Source organism: Dermacentor andersoni, chromosome 2 (genome assembly GCF_023375885.2).
Source record: "Dermacentor andersoni chromosome 2, qqDerAnde1_hic_scaffold, whole genome shotgun sequence".
Lineage (NCBI taxonomy): Eukaryota > Metazoa > Arthropoda > Arachnida > Ixodida > Ixodidae > Dermacentor > Dermacentor andersoni.
In genome coordinates this window covers 224,762,797-224,780,408 of record NC_092815.1, presented here as the reverse complement: position 1 = coordinate 224,780,408, position 17,612 = coordinate 224,762,797, and the positions used below count along the sequence as shown (strand labels likewise).

At 46.7% G+C, this 17,612-nt stretch overlaps 1 long non-coding RNA gene across 1 annotated transcript; it reads left to right on the top strand.

Annotated features, from left to right (window-relative positions):
* The first annotated feature begins 336 nt into the window (after nucleotides 1–336).
* LOC129387117 (uncharacterized) lies at nucleotides 337–1,600 on the top strand. Its single transcript, XR_008614416.2, has 2 exons — nucleotides 337–849; nucleotides 914–1,600. It is a non-coding gene; the product is annotated as an uncharacterized lncRNA (long non-coding RNA).
* Nucleotides 1,601–17,612: the final 16,012 nt, after the last annotated feature.

Sequence of the window (17,612 nt, the reverse complement as noted above, 5' to 3'; positions counted from 1 at the left end):
AAATTTAAGCTCTAAATTAAAGAAGACATTTCGAATCAGAAACAACAAGCAAAAATGGCGGATGCATAGTATCAGAAGCCCAAGGTACAGAAATTATGGGAAGTGTCGAATGATTTAAAGGAAAGAATGGTATTTGAAAATGCAAGACTCTTGAGTGGAGGACAAGCAAGTCAATACAGGTAGAATACTCTGCAAAATTATGCGAGTGAAGGGATGGCAAACAATGGGTCAGGAAATGCGTTGTTTTTCTGCAAAAAGAAGCTGATGATTGTCATTACATAAGTCACTTAAGCATCACGAGACTGTTGCTTGATAAATTCAGAAATTAACCAAAAAACAAGACACGCAAAAAAAATGATTTCATGATGCTTTATCAACACAGATAAATAAAAAGAAACGGATCACATCTAATGTGGACATATCAGACGCCTTGTGAAACACTAAAGAAAAAATTCAGTTTCGAGCTATTGCACTTGCTGCATAGATGTGAGGGGCCTTGCACCAATAGTGATAGTTACCACTGCACAAGGATGATTCTTTATATTTTTGGCTACCACTTCGAATGCCTCCACCAAGCGTTACAATGCTGCACGCAGCCATACTAAGGATCTCACAGCAACACCTGGAGGTAAAAAGCAAAAGCAGTCAAAGTGCTGGTGTATTCTGGACACTTAAGTTTGAAAACTTTTAAGCAAGAAGAGTGCAACATGCAGACATAAGAACTGCATTTATTTCCATAATTCCACATTTGAATGGCCTTTTCTTTTTGCTTAGACAATGCCTACGTCTAGCCACAGCAGCTCCCTCATGCAGACTCTGCAAGCCAAGAGGCCGTGGAGGCAAATGCAGGTAAGAGGCAAGAAGCAATATCACTGGTATTGACATTAATTTCTTTTTCTTTCCTTACATTTAGACAGCCAGCACACCTCGAACAGCCACCTTGACTGCGGGTGTGTCACCCTAGTCGCCAAGGAAACATTTGAGGGAAAGCGACAGGCAATGTGAACAGCCACTTCTCCATGCAAACAATACCCTTTCTCTCGGATGACTCCTACGCCTCGCCACGCCAGCTCATCTGTGCAGACTCCACCAACAAAGATGCCGCGGAGGCACTTGCAGGTCAGAGGCAAGAAGCACTGGCACTGGTGTCGACATTCACCCAATTTCTTTCTTTTCCTTACACTGAGGCAGCCAGCAGACCTCGAACAGCCACCTTGACTGCGGGTGTGTTAGCAGATTCCTGTTGTACATATGCTCATAATAAACTTCAGTAAACTTGAACTTGATAATAAACTTGAAGGCAGATGGGACATTGATGCATTGCATTCATGAACATTTAGTGTACACGTACGATATATGTATACTTTGCACTGCTACAGAGCGTACTTTGAAGCTTCCCTCTATATTTTGCACCTTTAATTACGTATGTGTTGTATGGCCCTCAATGCAGTTCATGTTGTAGCAGCTGTTTTGTCTGTGTATTGCACATTGGATTAAGCTTGTGATATCCACATGTGCAAAAGGCCTATAATTCTCTCACATATACAAAATAAGGTTCTATGTAGTTCTCAGTGTTACAATAAAAATAAAAGTAAACAAACCGATCATGGAATTGTGTTTATTACAGTAATTCCTATGACAGTTATTGACAAGTTGACAACTTGAACTGGTCAGTCAGTCATGGGAAGGAATTGTAAGTATACACATAGGGAAAAAAGGGGGGTATGTGTGTGTTTGAAGAAGGGGGGGAATAGGATTAGGGCGGTAGGAAAAAACGTACCTACACCGTCCTCTAGACCCATTCCTTTAAGGTACCGTAGCAAAGGGTATTATGTAGAAAGTTCATACAACTCCGATATTATTACACACGCCAGGCGACGCGAGCTACATTTGCCGTGACTCACGTTCGCGACTGCACCGGATGCCCTCCATATTATTCTCATTAATCGTGCTAACTGCACCGAGGGTAACAGAAAGATCATGGGCGCAGGTGCCTTTAAAGTATCTCGACCTTGTGAGGCACCGATGTGCGTGCCAGGGGAGCTGTTCGTGCGAACACTCCCTGGCACACACCTGCCTCTGCGGCCACAACCTACGTACCGTTCTGCTTCGAGCTTTGATCCCCCCACTGTCCCTTGGGTGCCCTGGAGTTCCTGCACCGCCTGCTTTATTATAATCTCCTGAGACTTCCGTTTGTCGGTTACATGTGCCGCACAGCTGGATCAGTACTTGTAATTAAAAAAAAAACGATCTATCGTCGCGGCGATTGATCGAGACAGCAGCTTCTGCAACATACCGCGCCCGTGCGAAGACAATTACGGAACGCCAACGAGGAATCTGACCACAGCTTCAAGCTCCTAACTCGTAAACTCGTCGAGTGACACTCCTGCAACAGGCGTGACCGCTGAAAACCGCATACCACCGGAAACTTCAACGCGATCATCCTTCGGTTGCATAACTGCCACCTGCACAGCCAACATGGACCACACCAACACCATCCCGTAATGTAGAATAAAGAACCAACTTATAAAGCCCCAAACACACGGCTGCACGCACACCACACTACAAGCGAGACGCCATACTGCTACGGTTGCCAGTTTAAAACTGACTACTGTCACAAACGGTCACAAAGGGTACGTTCGATTCGCCTGCACCACATGAACCAGTTCGCGAGGTGCTGCACCCTGCCATTCGTTTCAGCGGTGCAGCAAAAGGTGCAGCGTTTCAAAAGGTGCAGGAAAGGTGCAGGGCTGGTTCATGATTTTGCTGCACCCGCTCCACTGTCGGTGCCGACTTGGTGCAGGCATGCAGGTGCGAAGCAGATGACGCAGCATACGGGCGCGAGCACCGTTAAAACCCGCTTACGCACGTCTGATGTGTCTACGCAGCTGTGGTGTGTATTTACGCCCCAGAAACCGATCATACCTGCAGTTCAGGACCTCTCAAACTTACGCACTCCGTGCACATTAGTCTGACATAGCATAACGCCTAAACCGCGTCTGCACCTTTGCATTCGCTTCGAGTGTTTCGCTGGGCCTACACTTCCGGAATCGAGCTGCAGAGTTTCTGAACTTCTCGTGAACCGCTGTGAACTGGTTCGCAGCGGTGCAGGCGAATCGAACAGACCCAGAGTCTCGCAAGCCATAGAGTTTCTCACTGCATTACCTAGAGGGAAATCTGGCGCTGCTGCCCTGTGGTATGCATGGGAATGCCGGTATATTGTGGATTCGGATTGGCATCGTTCTCGTAGAGACAGGACACCTTGAAGACGCGCTTGGCAAGTACCGTTCCGTCTGTCACAATGATTCATTTTCTACTAGAACAGCACGTGAAAAGCTGTTTTAGCTTTATTATTACGCGAAAACATGTTTTGTTTAACTATGAGAACTTGTTATTGTGTGTACGACTACGTGTTACGTAAAAAGTATCAGCGGGCCGCTAAAGTTGGAGGACAGAAGACAAGGTTCGCGCTCGCTTTGAAACAGTTTGTCGTCTGTTCTTGATTTTCTTCGCTTGGTCGTGCATCGTGGGTGGGTAAAGATGTAATATGCGTGAATGGAAACATTTTATGAAGATTTTACTTTGAAAACGCGTTATTTGTGTAGCGAAATCTACGTTTTAGACGAAGCCTCTTACAACACCAGCCAACACGAGCCTCGCAGACACATATACCGTCATTCCCATGACGGCACGGTGCCCCTTAAGAAACTCCCATAGACGGTGGCGCCAGATTACCCTCTAGGTGTTATAGTGAGAAACTCTATGTCGCAAGCGTCTCAGGAACTGGCAACCTCGGCGCGTAGCAACATGGCGGCGCTCTTTCAGTTCCCGATTTTACAGTGTACTCGAATAGGGGCGATAGGGGCAGTGTGTTCAGACAGCTGAGCGCGCCACGCACTGCTTTGAAGCCGGGAACAGTGTTGCCAGGTCGGACAACGCGGCGTAGCCCAAAGCTAGAGAAACTGTAGCCCAAATGTAGCCAAAAACAAAAAAGAGCAAAACAAATTTGTAGCCAAATATAGCCAGTGTTATTTTCAGTTTTATCTGTATATAATTTTTTACGTTATACCACGGTAATCTCTTTTTGTACAACCCGTCGTAAAAAAATGTCCGTGATGCCGTGACGGTCGACGCTTTCAATTTGCAACAGCTACGTGATGCTTGCACAAAAAAAAATTAAATTATGGGGTTTTACGTGCCAAAACCACTTTCTGATTATGAGGCACGCCGTAGTGGAGGACTCCGGAAATTTCGACCACCTGGGGTGCTTTAACGTGCACCTAAATCTAAGTACACGGGTGTTTTCGCATTTCGCCCCATTGAAATGCGGCCGCCGTGGCCGGCAATCGATCCCGTGACCTCGTGCTCAGCAGCCCAACACCATAGCCACTGAGCAGATGCTTGCACACAGAAAACTTTTTTGTTGGCCCCGGAAACTCAAGTTCCAGCGAATCGCTGCTGAGGGAGAACCTATTGAGATGAATCTAAAATGTAAGCACGAACAAAAAAACTCCGAGGATGCTTGAGGACAACTGGCCAGAAGGTGTTGTGAGATGTTGATGGAAATTAACTGATCATGATTTATGGTGATAGTAATAGGCACGTTGTTCGGGATTGAAGTAGGGATTATAATTTTAAATTGGCAAAGAAAATCTCAAAGGCCAGTAAGTGGCGAGGCCTGGCAATGAAATCTTAATAGTTGGGATGTAGTCTATATGATTACTGTAAGTCGGTTGTTATTAAGTACAAGATAATTATTGCTTAAATTGCAGTTGCTATAATATTAGACACTTGCGCTTCATTCTATGCTTCAGAAATCAAAAGTACACGCATGGCTACGGCAACACGCTGAACTGCGTATCACGTGTAAAATCGTCGTTTCATTTTCAATCCGATTGGTTTCGATTCGACTGTTTAAATACCAAAGCAGTTGGACAGGAAACAATGAAAACACGTAGCTATTACCACAGAAGTACTTAACAATTCGGAAAACATGAATCGCAGGAACGTCGAATCGCTGGACAAAATACTTTGTCACATTTACGGCCGCACTTGTCTGCCTCCCACTAATGCCGGCGTAGAATAATTATCGCGCTCACCTATCACCGCATTCAGCAAACTGAGAGTGAAAGACTACATCCTCACTGCAGATAAAAACATTCTGATAAAAATGTTCCACGGCGTTTTCCGCGTTACCACTTCTTGATAACACACTCTGACCGGTGAACTTTCCATTGTACTAAAAAATAGGCACCATGAAAATTGGTTCTCAGCTCTTTAACATTCACATTTAAGAGTGGAACGTGATAGCACTCAAAGATCCCTGACTGCTTCTGACGCTTCCCGGCAACTGCAGCTTATGCAACCATAATGTTTACCTGCAAACGCTGGAGGAGAACAATATGCACGAAGGCAAGCTTTCTGGTTCTTTTTTTTTCATTCCATTCGCACGGCAGGCGCCGCCGCTGCCACGGAGGCGAGTGCCATCTGGATGGTGTTGCATGGAACCGAGGGGGGCGCGCCGCTCCTACTTGGCAGTAACCGCTTGTCCTCATTTTTTCCTGTGTCCCCTTTCCCGCTTCGCGCTGCACGACACATTCTCATGGAAAACCAACTAGCCCACATGATCGCCCTCCTACTAAGACGTCGAACGGCAGCTGGAAAAGGGGTTTGTGTTCGAGTTTCCGCGTAACAAAAATATGTTTTCTCGTATATTCAAATTACAATTCGACGCTACCATGTCTGTAGGTTGAGTGTAGGTTGTACTTTACGGATTTTCTGACGCGTTTTACTTTGAGAAAATCAATTATTTCAGTAATGCATATGCGCCAGCCAAAGGCCTACGTAGTTCGGGATCATTTTTCTCACACGGACAACGGCGCCGACGCCAGATTTTTTGCGACACGGGGCCCTTAACGCTATTGCGTTAAAGTTCATTTCGCACGCAAAGGAAAATAGCAGTATAATGCTTACCGTGAGATACGCGGACTAGGTCGAAAGCTGTGCCCAGCGCGATACTTCGACGAGACGCCTTCGCCATGGAAACACTGGAGCGTGTCATCTACCCGTGCTTCGCTTCTTTCATGCCGGCGCTACGATCGCCCAACCTTATTGCTCTCCGTTTCTGAGCTTAACCATGTTAGTACAGTGTACTGTGGAACACCCTCCACTCCCAGGCTCATCCCTATGCCCGGTGATTGGGTGTCGGGATAAGACGAAGATGAAACGGCATTGCTGGCGAAAATGTTAGCATGGAGAAGTGCGGTGTAAATTTAAGTGCGTCAAGGATAGAACCATCGGCTCAGAGAACGATACACTGAGGGGGAGTGGGGCATTTCGCGCACACACACAAATACGCGCTGTCGGCTCAGCCAGCTAAAACATAGCCTTCGAGATTTGTTTTCCAGTATGAGAGTCCCCTCTCGACCGTGGATTAAGGCGCCACTCATAGCCCAAACAAAGCCAAGTCGCAGATTTTCAGTAGCCCAAATATAGCCACGTAGCCAACTCGGCCAAGTCGACGCCAAAATTTTTTTTTCTGTAGCCCAATTTGGCCATATATAGCCAAACCTGGCAACACTGGCCGGGAGCCCGGGAGCGTAGACAGGTCCCGGATGTATGCGGCGGCACTGCAGTCACACGGGCTGTACGGACGCGTTCTCCGTGTGTTGCGGCCGGTTGCAGCATGCTTGCTCTGAAGCATTGTGAAGGAATTTCTCGAGTTTCTGACTCGCTAGGAGTCACAGGCAAAATGACTTAGCGGCTTCTTGAGCCAGTCGACGGTAGATGGGCTCCGTGTGACATTGTGCAGCACTTTGGCTGTTAGAATACTTGGAAGGAGAGGGTTGTAAATATCTGTTGACCCTATTGACATCTAGACTTAGCCAAGTTGGAGAACTTCTTTGGTATTGTAGGGTAGTCGTGCGGATCCAACAATCACTCAACGCCGTCTCAATTTTTGATTGTCGTGAATTGCCTGTCTTTTTATAACTTGGCGAAGGCAATGCAAACAGGGAACACAGAGGCCAGTGAAGACTTGGTATCGCTACTTCACTTAAAGGGACACTAAAGGTTACTATTAAGTCAACGTGGACTGTTGAAATACCATCACAGAAACCTCGAAACGCTTGTTTCGTGCCAAGGAGAGACATATTTTAAGAGAAAATGCGTTCTGAAGCGTCCGCGTACCTCTAGCGCAGTTCAAATCGCCCGCCCTCCGATCGAGGAGTACTGACATCATGGTCTCATAGTGACGTTGCGCCATCGGTGAGTAGAACAGCGTCCGCAGACGGCGCTACGGCTTTTCTGCGCAAAACGCAAACGCGCGGCCAGAAACAGAGCCAAGACAGAGCCGACAGCAGAGCGAAAGCTAGCGGGAAGAGAAACGAATTACGTCCAACGGCACACGGAGAGTCCGTTTTCGTTAAACTATAGGCTGCGGCGAGCTCGCAGCGTGGTCGGCGTGGTCTGTGAGAAGTGACGAGCCTTTTCGCACTCGCAACAGGGCATAAAAGAGTGCGAATCGACGCAAAATTCGGCCTAGAAACGTGCTTCGCCACAGCCAGGGCTCAATTCGCAACTTTCACGGCCTATAGGGGGCGCCACCTTAAATCCAACATGGCTGTCCGAGAGATTAAGAACTAGAGCAGGTCGGTGCAGTGCTGCGGTCGTCTTGCTCAGTGACATGTTTCGCGTCGTCATGTTAAATATCTCTTCAATTTACACGCCCGCAGTCGTTAGCCTGCGTAATGGCTCACATTGGGCGAGCAGAACGCAGGATTCGAAGCCTGCTTGAAGGCGAGGAAGTCCTAAACGCTTGTCATCTTGTGTACTGCGGCATAAAAGCGTGCACGCGTCGACGTCTGTGCTGTTGAAGGCCTTTGCATACCAACTTCGCGGCTTCGAAGCAAACCACGCGAGCTGTGGTTTCAGTTTTACCGCGACGGTGTTATTAAGAGAAGTGACCGTGCTTTCTATTTGTTATTCTATTATTTTGACCTCTTTGAACGGGTACCATGAGCTTTTATACGGTGTGGTGCTCTCTGCAAGTTGTTACTTGGACCGCTTGAATAAGCCGCCGTGTCGAGAAAAAAAACCTTCCTGGTGTCGCGCGACCGAAGTCCTTAACATCGATGGCGTGAAAAACAGCCCTAAAGCAGTGTTTCGTGTGCGAAAATTTGTTGTCTAGTTATCCCTGCCTGTGTTCACAAAGCTGGATGTTGAACACGAGAAGTAAACAAAAAACCACATCTGACCGCTTTTGCGAGCTAATACGATAACCGTTCACCCTTGTAATTTAGTTATTGCGCTTTATGCGTGCTGTGCAAGCTACAGTCTTGCGGTAGTTTTACAGCCTGTGTGAGTCCTACTGCGTCTTGCCTATAGACAGATCAAGCGATACATAGTCGATATTTACCGGTTCGTGGCAATGCTCGCTTCCTTCTTCCAGTTATCTTTAAAAAATAATATACACGTAGATCAGCTGAGGGTTCGCTACGCGAACACTGCACAGTAGTTTAACGTTTGTTGGACTAGAATTTGTTAGCTTACGAGTGCAGTCATGCGCGCCTGTGCGCACGTTGCAGCCGCGCATCGAAGTGGCAGACGAGGTACGAATTCCAGGTCCCTCTACGCCTACGTCACTTTGCTTCGATGCACAAATGAGAAACTCATCTCTCTGTTCGAAAATGGTGCAATGTCAAGCCGGCGTTGCAGAGCACGAATGCATGAACGAGAACAAGAAATTTTGAAGCAGGTACAAGGTTTCGCGGAGAACGTTTGCGCTCCAACGTAGCCGCAAAGACATGAGTGGCAAGAACGCAAGCACCAATCATCCTACAACACATTTGAGTTAAGATTGCGCATTATTTCTTTCCCTGCACGTAATATAGTGCTATGCCTGCGTTTTTATGGAGGTGCGTCTATTCGCGATTTCAAGTGCTCGGAATCGTCACTCATCTGTCGTATTCCAAAAAAAGTCCTCCGGCGTGAAGTGCGCATCGCAAACCTTCATCGCTTCTGTGACAGCTTTGCCTATCCGCAGCTTAATAATCAATTTCTTCCTCATGGACGCAGCCGGTGGGAATGAGTGAAAGCTCACATCGGTATACCGCGTAACTACCGCTCGGCACCCATTACGGCACGCAGCAAATACGGTTACTTCTATGTTTGCTCATTCTGAGCATGTTAAGTGTCCTTCAGTATCCCACTGGAGCTTTGAACGCGTTAAAATTAACATCAACCAAAATTGAAGGAAAAGCGTACACAACACCAATATATACGCTACCCGAACGGGCGGCAGCCAGCGGCGAGTATAATCTTTCGATTGTTTCCGGCCACCGCCGCACAGCGGCGCCACCGTACGTGAAAGTTGCGAATACGATCCAAGCTGGCACGAACCAGATGTCGTTTCCCGCACTGCCACCAGGCGCCGCTACTATACCTCAAACTCCAGCGCAAGACGCCGAGAAGCTGGTACTTCATTCTATGACGCAAACTTCGACGCTCGTCGCAATGGACCCTGACACCGACAGATTGGCTCGCGATGGTGGGCTCAACTTCAGCGATTTGAGCACCGGCGAGCGCGACCTGCTGCTGAGGGCTCGCACTGCCGGCGTCGTTGCGTACTACGACGGCGGCCTCGACACCGGCTCTCCGGAGCGGGAAAGCAACGAGGGCTTCCCACGACATCACATGGACGTGGCATTCTCGCTGCTTGTTCCAAATGAAAGTTTCGCGAGCGAACCCTCACAGCACGACGCGATAACGAAGCTACTGAAACTCCAAAGTGTGCGCGGCGCGGAGTCGAGCGCGCAGAGTCGAGCGAAAACGAAACCTTTCGAACACCCATATTACTGAAGGGTAACGTCAAAATGTTATTTTTTCTTAGAATCGAATAGACGTAGACAAGTAGCATTTTTTTCCGTCTTATAATCGAATGAAATGATATTTTTAATACGAGTAGTTGAGTATTAGTAACACAAATTATGAGGAGTGCTTTCGTCATCGGGCTAGTACCGGAATGTCGCTGGGGGGTCTCAAATCGTGTCATGCATTTACCTCAATTTCTCGGTTACTAAAGCTCTGTTCGCGATTACATTGACGCCTTAGACGTTCTAGAACATTGCTCTACCACTTTAACTTGAGTTTTTGGTAACCTTTAGTGTCCCTTTAACTTACCTGATAATTCTGGCAAGGAAGGGGACGTTGCGTCACTTCATGAGTTAGTTGTAGTTAGAAATCTGACGCTTGTAAAGCAAAGGCTAAACGTACAGTACTGCGGCAGAGCGCTGGGCTTATGTGAAGGAAACGAGCGATGACCGCGTCTCATCCATTATATGGCAAGGTATATCGCGCAGAAATTTTTTACTCGCAACAAATGTGAGGACTGCCACTCTCTTCTTTTCCAGAACTTTAGTGTCAGTAGCATAGTCTCAAAATTCACGAAATTTGTGACAGGGGAGGCTTGCTGTATTCCTCCAAGTTGCTTTTTGAAGCAGTAAAGAAACATGAGGGAATATTTACAACCCTCTTCAGCCAAAAGGAGCTTTGCAGAGGCGGCATAGTCGATGTCATGATTCTAGTGAAAGCTAAGTTTGCCTATGCTCTTAGCAGGCTGGTGCAACATTGCTGACACTTCGTGTTTCTTTTTTATCTAACTGCACAACTCTTTCTGGTGCATGCAAAAATCTAATTTCATTATTACTAATAAGAAATGAATTAAGGAATTCAGTTAGGCATATTAATGCCGCTGTAAGTCTCCATTGTTTAGGTACTCATATTGTTTTTCTGTGTTTTCGCATAGTGTTTCTAGTTTTTCAGGGATCCCTTTTACTCAGCGTCTTTCCAACCTGTTTGATTCCTTTCGTAGAAATATAGGATGTCTGTGTGTCTCATATTCGCACATGAGCCTGACGTTCGGGAGCACTTCATGATGTAAATAAAAAAAAACATTCACGAATAAAGTGTATGTGCAAATGTAGTCGTTGCGGGGGATTTTGGAAACAGAATGAAAAAACGAGGGACAAATGTTTATCGAGAAAGAGGTTAAATGCCAAGCAGGGAAGGTCTCCATGGCTTTGGGCTACGCTATGTACGTATATATTGTTTTGCCTTTTCTTCTACAACAGCGGCTGAGGAACTGAGCACTTGATGTTGGGTCGCGGATGTCGCGGTCACTTTTTTATGGATGAGAACCGCAAAAAAAAAAAGAAAAAAATGTGTGCACCTGGAATCCGCATTGCATCAAATCAATTCGAAGGCCTTTACTACGGTGCTACCTCCAGCACGAGTGTTGCTTGTGGATATTAAACCCATTAATCCATCAGTTTTTTTTTTTTCGTCCAAATAATATCTGGTTACGTGGTAGCGTCGCTCAAAACAGATTTAATGGCTTTACGTCACTACGATCGGTCTCTGCAAAACCTTTGCTGCCTAATAAATCCGTCTAATGGGCAATGAGAAGCCCTAGGAGTGCACGTATAATTCATATCTTATATCAAGTGAGTTTCGGGCATGCATCTTAACATCCGCCGAGCATTTGCACATCTTTCGACTGCGGCAGAAAATGATTACAATAATATTAACGCGCAGCGCGAGCGCTGCGTCATCGGTTCCGTACAGCCCATGTTTCTATTAGCGGCGAGTATTAGGAGTGGCGCCCTCTCGCGAGTGACGTCACGGCCAGGACGCCGCTCGCTCGCCTCGCTCGGCTGCCGCGCGCGCTCGTTCCCTTCGTGTATGCTTGGGGTATGGGTGGCTCGAGCCGTGCGTATTGAACGATATGTCGGCTTCTTTCTGCTGCCATGACTGAACCACAGTTCCTTCTCCTAAAGCGCATGAGTCAATAAAATTTGCGGCCTGGATATCGCAAGCTACGTAGCGTTGAAGGAGTCTACTGGCATTGCAATGGATATATGAGCCGTGTCTGTCCATAAACTTTGCATAAAAGGAACGTCTGCAAATTCAGCACGCGAAGTTGCGTGTGATGCCTCGCTAAACACTTAACATTCCCTAAGTATTTAGCTATGAGAGACATTGCATTTTACATAGAAGAAAAATATTGGTAATTGGCGTCAGCCTGTTATCCGTGTTAGAAAGACACTGCCCAGCGAAGCTGTCGTCATGATTCTTATTACTTTGGTGTGTTGTTCTATTCAGATATGACCATTCATTAATGCGTAAAAAATAGTTAGGCGCGCATTTCTTCTGAAAAAGTTTGCTGCTACATTCATCCCCCTCTGAAACAGGCCTCCAAAAAACGAATTGCTCATGGCTGCTGACACGACGGCGCGTGGTGTAGAGTATTCACATAGTTAATTCACAAACACCATAGTAGTAATCACCTGAGAGAAAAGTTTCGTTGTTAAGATCGAGAGCCAATCAATTGCAAGTGATGAAATGTTTCATAGTGGCCCTCAGTAGCCTTTATCGACAATACGGCACACCCCTGATCACGTAACGGTAGCAACCGACTGTCGGTATGGCGAGGCACGCTATGTTCGCGAAACCCATCAGTTCACTACAACTTCAAATTGAAACCATAAAGCATTCTTTTACAGCGCCAACTGGAATGGCTAAAATATTTTCGAGCTACTACAGCGCAGCTTAGGTTGCATAAAAAAGGAAAATTCAAGCACCTTCTGTCTCACCATGTCTCGATCCAGCGTTTAATTATACAAACGGTTAACTATTCGCTTCGTCGGTACATAAAAGAGAACCTTGCCCAACTGCAAGCTAAATAATGTTTGCTCCAATCCAATCGCAAACATTCATAGAGAAAGCACCACAAGTCTTGCACATACTTTCACTTGATTTCTGACCCTCCACCGGGGAATCTTCAATATGTCCCACACTACTAACGATTGACGCTTCGACTTCTTGCTAGCTGCAGCCATGCGGTCCAACAGGCATACTTCACTGTAAAATTTGGGCCGAGCAGCCTGTGTCAGTTCGCCAAAAAGATTTCTTATGTATATCCCTCAAGCAACAAGCACCAGTAAATTTCTCAAGTGAGTTGAACGTGTAGCACGTAAAAGGGAATATATGTTGGTACATTCCTATTTGAAGTCTGTAAATAACTGTAAGCTTTCATTAACTTGACTTCAAATTTCTGCCGCTTAAAATAAACACGTGAAGAACCACCTAATGTTGACAAGCAGTTAAGGAAGCAAGTGGTGCTTGTAGAATCTAAACAAGTGGTGCTTGTATTAGTTAAGTCCCCGTGTTACTGCCGAGCGTTTCTGTGAAGGAATGCAAAAATTCGATATTATATCATGTACTACTCGTCGTGAGCAAACCTGTTTTAGCGGATTAAAATCAACGTAACTGTTGTAGAAGTCATATATAGCCAGCGTTTGTGACATACTTGTTGCACAGCGGCAGGTATGGTATCATAACTGGATTCTTCTATGCAATGTTCTTGCGATTGTCCATCCGCGCATAAAAAACCCGCAATGGGCTGGTCTGCGCTCCTTCGGCTGGCACTGTAGCGTTGCCTTTGAGAGCTGCATTGTTGTCTAAGAAATTATCTCTTTGGATAAATGTTCGCAAAGGAAGACGTCGTAAAAATATAATTGAGACGACAACCGTAAGTATACAAGCAGAGAGAACGAGGGCGAACTAACGAAAACACCGCAGAAAGCGCCCGGACAACGCCCGAACTGTAGCAGACGACAGGCGCGAGTCCGTGCCTTGACGTCACGCGAGCGGCGCTCGCAGCGCCCCTGTAGTTCCTTCTCGGGGCTCATAGCGCCATCTTGTGCTATCTACATGAAGCGCCACAGCGGCGAGCTTTTCCCGAAGACACTGCCCCTATTCTAGTACACTGTACCGATTTAAATGCATGGGCCCTATGGGTAGCTTGTCCCCTAGAGTCAGTCATAGAGTATCCCACAAAAAATAATTTTTGTAGGAAACTCTATAAAGTCAGTATAGTAACTTCGTGGGTGGAGGCAACGCTCATGAGAACCCCGTAGACACTAGCGCCACATTTCCCTCTAGGGTATAGAAACTCTATGGTTGCAGTATTCCTATGAGTATTCCCATAGAGTTTCCTACAAAAATTATTGTAGGAAACTCTATAAGTATTTCCATGCAGCACGCCGGTCTGCTGCAGCGCCAGCTGTCGCTGCAGCTTGGAGTCATTGCTGGTAAGAGGAAAAATAATTGTGTAGCACAGGGCCTCTCGGATTGGCTGTTATGGTGGTCGCGGAGGTCATGCATGTACGCACCACGACCTACTGGAACTCCAGACCTGCACAGATATCCGGCTTCTATGGGAGCGGCTTGCGCCCACTTTCGTTCAACCGACGGCCGTAGGTGGCGCTTTTATAACCTGTTCGTTATAACCTGTTCGGACAGAGAATAATGGCATTTTGGGAGAGCTTCAGAATGGCTTCAGAATAGGTAGGCGTTTGGACGATAACTTGTTTGTTCTTACTCAGTGTATTGAAATATCAAAAGCAGAAAGCAGACCGTTGTATGTGGCCTTTTTAGACATTACAGGAGCCTACGACAACGTAGACCGCAACATTTTGTGGGATATTCTGGAAGGGGAAGGCTTAAGTAACGATTGTATACAGCTTTTGAGAGAGATTTACCTAGAAAATACCGTTTGCGTTGAATGAGAAGGGATGAGGAGCGCGGAGAAAGTTCATATCAACAAGGGACTGAGGCAAGGGTGCCCTTTATCCCCGCTGCTGTTTATGATGTACATCCCAAGCAACCTTGGCCAACTGCCGCTGCTTGGCCGATCATCGGGAAATGATCGTCAAACGACTATATTGGCCAGCGAAGGTTGGCGAGAGGTCGGTATGACAACGGCCGCCGCCTTTACCGGCGGGCAGTCGGCAGAGGGCGTCTTGCCAACCTCTCTGTCAGACTGACTCCCGACCACGACCTACTGCATAAAGGGCGACCTGCGCATCCCGTGGTCGCCTACGGGAGCGCGCGGCCGAAGAAATACCACGTGATCATTGAGTAGGGACCAAGTGCGCCGGTAGATGCCGCCAAAGCTCACCCCCACAGCAACGCCCGAAACGCTCCGGCCCTGCCTTCAGTAATACGGCGATGCTGGTAAAAATTCGCAAAGGAGCTGCAGTAAACTCAGCATTTCACATTATAGACAGGGTGCGGCTAGAAAAAGGCGCGGCGACACATGCGAGAGGCACTCAACCCCAGATATTTGGTATCTTCGCTGTGCAGTGCAATGAAATCTGAAACTACTTTGAAGGCGTGGCCGCGCGGCTGCTAGGATTGTGAAGTCACCCCTTTGAGCTTTTTTTTTTTTCCTCATTGCCTGCTAAAATGTTGGTTAGTGCTGTGGTGTCAATATGGTCTGGTGCGCACTTCCCGCGCTAGCCGAGGCCTGAACGCGTCCGCACTTCATTCTCCCGTAGGTTTCGCTAGTCTCGAGCCGGAAGCAATGAACGCACTACGTACCGCTTTGCAGGGCCCACGCGTTCCCTTGCTGCATTCGGCACGTTTACTGAAGGGACGTGCCGTTGAGAGCACGGCAGAACGCGAGTAGATTTAATTGCAGTGCATGCCACAATCGTAAAAATGTGCTGTTATCAACGTATTTATTTACGCCGCTGCACCAAATGATAACGAAAGTCTGAGCTTGAAAAATTCGCTTTATTGTGCCATCACATGGATAGTTACTACACTTTAAGTACTTTTCTGGAGTTGGGCTTTTTGTTCAGGGCCTTTCTCTTTGCGTTGGCTTCAGTGAGCAGCCCAGCGAAATTTGTCAAATAGGGCCTCATGAACTTTTTCAGTACAAGTCTAACAAGTTCCATTCTATGGGCCTCCGAGTGATTTGTGCTGCACATAAACAAAGGATTTTTAACAATGGAAGGAAGCACAACTTCTCCAAACTTTTTTAAAGGCTGTGGCCCTTTCACCAGCACTGCAGCTGCTTTAGAGGCAGCACCCTCAAGAAGTGAAACAAAGCCCACAAATGCCAAAGTGGGGTAGGAGAGTAGTAGGTCGTGCTCCCGACCCGCCAGTTGGTCGCCGGCTCGGTACGATGGCAACGCGTCGGACCAACGCCCGAGGCCGATGAGTAGCATAATTTAATATTTATATCAATTCCTGTCTGTCGGTCTATACTTATAAAATTCTCACTAGGGAAATTTATTATAGGTGAAGGTAATACATTGTTATGCTTACATAATTTATACTTTTCGTGACTATATACATACACAGCTGCATTAATATTATAGGGTATAGCGCAATGCGTTCAGAAACAGCGATATATGTGTGTGGGACCGTTTTCTGAAGCAATATGAAACTCGTCGTACGCGTAAACATGTGAATTAACCTGCCATGTTTCTTTAAGGGAAATTCTCGGGATGCTTGCAAGGATTAATTCTGTAAACATGCGGAATTTCACGTGGGCTGTGGTATATATTATGAATTTTCGCTAATCCTTTTTTTACTGTAATTTAAACACTAAACTTCTAGAAATATTTGGAGTTTAACAAAGCAAACGTCACTAAATTAAACTTGTACCTACCGCCCTAAACATGGCCTCCGAGATGCCATCATAGAGCGCCGACGAATCTCTGGGGCGGAGCGCTGAAGCGGTTAGTGCCACCAGACATCGCATCGCTCTGTTAGCGCTGCCCTCGGCGCGCTGCCACGTTCGCTGCACTGCTAGTTTTCCTCCTACTCCCTCCCACAAGCGTCTCCTCTCCACAAACGTCACCCCCGTCTTCCACCCGGACTCTCCGCCTCCGCGCCAAGAGCTGCAACACAGAGGCGCCTTCCCCACCCACTGCATTCAGCCACCACTAAAAAGAGACGCGTTTTACGATGCTTGGCATCTTTCTTTCCCTCCCTCTAGCTCCTTTTTGCATCAACTAATAGCGCTTTCACTCGTGTGAACGACAAGTGCACCAGAACATACGTATGATCAGCCTGAAGTTAACTTATGCGAATTATTACAGACTGTGGAGCTAGGAGTCCTTGAATTCCGCTCAGCAGGCAGTACCGAGCGGTGATGCTTTCATTCCCAAACAGAAAAACTAATGCAGGCCTTGCTCCACAGTGAATTTTTTTATATTTCATTTATCACGGCAAGACTATTCGTATCCTCCTCTTTTGGATATTTGACGTAAGGAAAGTGTCAGAAAACTAGTTAAACATCTCTTTACTACGGCGCAGATATATTGTTTACTCAAAATGAATTGGTCAGATATGAATTCACAATTTAATATTTCGGAAGAACATGCGCGACGAGGTGATAACAATGAACGCACGCTGAGCATTTGCCAAAAGGCGAACGCGACTTGTATTGAACCAAGAATAGAACTACGGTTAGGGAAATGCATATTATGTGGAAACCGCTGGAAACAAAAAACAGTGGCGCAAAAAAAAGAGGACTAGAAACAGAATGAGCCCTGTGTCCTCGTCTTTCACGCCGTGATGTTTTCCATGAGAAATAGCCCAAGCAAACCGTTATGCGACATACTAAGAATTAACTTCCCCTAATAAAAGTGCTGATGTCTTCATTTTGCAGGAGATGACTGGTGAGCGCGAAGGGTTTTCTGTTCCTGCTTTGCTACGAGACTGTGAAACGTAAATGCATCAATAGTATAACTTCGGTG